The sequence below is a fragment of the Chaetura pelagica genome, unplaced genomic scaffold (genome assembly GCF_000747805.2).
Source record: "Chaetura pelagica isolate M959 unplaced genomic scaffold, ChaPel_1.0 scaffold695, whole genome shotgun sequence".
NCBI lineage: Eukaryota > Metazoa > Chordata > Aves > Apodiformes > Apodidae > Chaetura > Chaetura pelagica.
This window is the reverse complement of record NW_009953191.1, coordinates 588,035-591,466: the sequence shown is the minus strand read 5'-3', so window position 1 is coordinate 591,466 and position 3,432 is coordinate 588,035.

Genomic DNA, 3,432 nt, shown 5'->3' with positions numbered 1-3,432 from the left:
GCTGACACAGGCCAAGTAGTCATTACAGTGTTTAAGAAAAAACTCTTCCCTGACTACCTTGGATTGTCTTGTTTCTGCGTTGGTGGAAACTTATGGCTGTCTATGTCTCACTAGATTTTGCATGAAGGAAAGACTTCATTACCTGCTCCTCAGAGCAGTCAGTTACTTGGCAGTCCTTGAGAGTGTGAGCTCTGATGAAGATAATACATGGGCAAAATGCAAGGTCATTCAAACTGCTTTCTTCTTACCTGAGAGTATTGTGTGTATATGGTCTGAGTATTTTTTCCTTATTTGTTGTGTTTGGGGAAGAGACTTCACTAAGTTATAGGATATGAAGTATATAGTATGTTTTGGAAATACCTGTGAGTGTGAGTAGCTCTGCTTTTGGTTAGGTGGATTTTAAAATAAGCTGCTTTTGCAATGTTAAAGTGTTTCTGAATGTCATCCTCGTTTCTTAAATGGGGCATGCAGAATCTCCATCCTCTGTTTAGAATCTTTGAACTAATGAAACATTTATGTGAGTGCTGATTTCCTAATCTTTGTGGGTTTTCCTCATTGTGGTTGCTGGGGGATGTACTACTCTAAGAAGGTAAATTCTAACTTCTGCCCGATGGCCTGTGGGAGCAGATCTTGGTCTCAGCAGCAATTTGTCAGTTCATTAAGAGACGCACATATCCTAGCTTCCCGGTTAATAGCTTTAGTAGACTCCAGATAGCACTGGTAAAATCTGAATTCACTGTTGCAAGTACATGGCTGGGTCAGAATGAAAACACCCATGTAGAGAAGCTCCGTCACCAGATAACACTGTGAATTGTTAGAGGACAATGTGTGCTGCTGTGGTTCTCTGGATCCTCTGATACCAATGTCTAGTATTCATGGAAAGCAGAGCTTTGGGACTGAAGTACTTGTAAGATTTAAACACCTTGGATATCTAAAAGGCATGACAGCCAAGATTTTCTTAATTTTCAACTTTGGTTCCTCTATAAGTGTGGTGGTTGTAGTATTGCTGAACCTAAGAGGGCTATTAGAAATAATGAGTTGCTTAAGCACCTTAAATGGAAATACGATGCAATGAAACAGTTATTTACAAATCTCAGTTGTGTATTTGTGCAGTCTTGTAGACTTGTTGTGGCCTTTGCCCATGTTATCCATTCTGCTGATAACCTTTTAATTGTGGCCTCACTTCACTCTTCCCTCTGCCCTTAGACCTTTCCTAAAACTTGGACCTGCATTCATGCCTGCATCCAAACAGGAAGAATTCCAGGGATGTAGATACACAGGATACAGAAGCAGTAGTCTTTTGTTGCAAGCTCCTTCTGTCTGTGCTCTAAGGCAGCTCTGACCAGGGCTCCTGCGCAGCTGCAAGGGCTGGTGGTCCAGACTGTCAGCACAGCAGCTCAGCCTGGGACTAAAAACCCCAAGTGTAGCAGTACCCAGAAACAAACTGAACAAAAGAATAGTAATTGATTTGTTATTTACGTGGATTTGTAGGGTCAGGGCTCCTTACTTCTTGCATGTGCATACAAAATGTCTCCTAATTACTTACGAGCAGAGTTGAGGGTGGATGAAGGTCCACCATGTGGTAAATGTGGAACTTACCTTGAAGGTGAGAGTGTATAGGAAGAACAAATTTGGGCAGTTAATTCTTTTCTGTCTGTTTGCCAAGCTCAGGTGCCAAGATACAACTTCAAACTGTGATTCTCATGTGTGATACAAATAGAAAGCAGGTCATTGCTTTCTCTCTCTCTTGAGAGACACTGATTGAGAAACCAGCTTTCTTTTTCCTCATCTATTTTTTTCTTGACTGCACTTCCTCTTTCATGGGCAACAAGTGGGCAGCTTTTACTCTCAACTGGCTGCCTAGCAATTCCAAGCAGATAGGAGAGGAAGATTTGTCACTTGCCTCTCACCACATAACTGTGGTGTTTCCTAGTCAAGTAGAGAAATAGATGTTATTCTAATAAATTTATTTCTGGCTGTAATTTTTGTTTTGTGAGGTAAATAAAACCAGTGGAAGACTTGGAGAATCTGAGTAATACATCATGCTTATGCTACAGCCTGGGTTCTGCCCTTTGTGGTGTGTGGTTAATTTTGTTGATTTTGTGTCACAGAGTTTATCCTGAAAGTTTTGTAATGTGATACAAAGGTGTGCCTCTTCCTCACCTTCCCAGGCACTGTGTGAGATCAGGTCAAAAGAGCTGGCTGTTGTATCTATGCCATGCTTGAAAGTCTATTTAAAAATCGTGTTAATATTTTAAAATGTGATTGTTTCCTATTATTTTAATGAGCCCTATAAAGATGTGTATATACATTCTTATCTATATACAAACAGCATGTTCTAGCCTTCATTAATCAAAATGACACTTTCTGCACCCTCACGTGTTTTCACATTTGCACATGAAGTGTGTTTCCAAAACTCTGTGCTGCCTGATTCATCTCTGCATTGTTCAATTTTCAGACCTACATGCCTAAAGCTAGCTGCAAAGATACAGAAGTTGACTTTTAATGTGATTTCTTTAATCTTCTTTTGTAGAATTAGTATAACAAATCATGTAGAAAGTCTTTCCAAGTTCACTTTTTGCATCAAGCCTGGCATAGTCATGAAGGACCACATCCCATCTTACACAGGAAAACATGCAGCTTACTGTCAAAGCAAGCATTAGGAGACACTGCTGCTTTGAGAAAGTGTGTGAGAGAAGTATGTCTGTTTAAAGCAGAGGAAGAAAAAGCAAAACATCCTTCAAGGCACAGGTTTGACTTACTCTTTTTGAGCATTGCCCATTCTAGGGCTCTTCTCCCAAATGAGTGCCATGGAGTAGATATTAGCTGGTGCTCATGTCCAAGAGGAGGATTTAAATTCAGGAACTTGTCTGCTAGTAAAGAGCATAACTACTCATTTCAAGATTATATGTGTGTATATATAAACCAGACAAAGAAGTCCTGAAGGAATGGGAAGCAGTAGAAAACCTTTTCTAGGCTTAAAGAACTGTAGAGTATATAGAAAACTCCCATTTATCCTTTGTTTTCTTTTTACTTCTGCCACTTACCCCGAAGGCAGGGGGCACGAGTGTGTGTGTGTGCAGGACCTGGAGAGAAACTTCAGTTTAGTCCTTATTTCTAAAATATTTCAGTAGGGTTCTGGAGTGTGGGCCTGCTGGAAGAAGTACCTCTAGGTGTCCACAGAAGGGGTGCTGCCAGCATCTGACACTTTTTTCTGTCCACATGGCATTTTACTGCAGCTTGTACTGAAGATTTTTTGACTGAAGACTCTAAAGAATGTTCAGAATTTCCTCTTCATTTTTTTAATGGTCTGTGTGTGGGTATTTTTTTTGTCTGGCTGAGTTCTTTGTTAAAAGCCTGTCTGAAGATTTTAATGAAAAAAATTAAAAATTATGTAGAAATAAATATCACTGTGAAAAAGTGGGGGGGGGG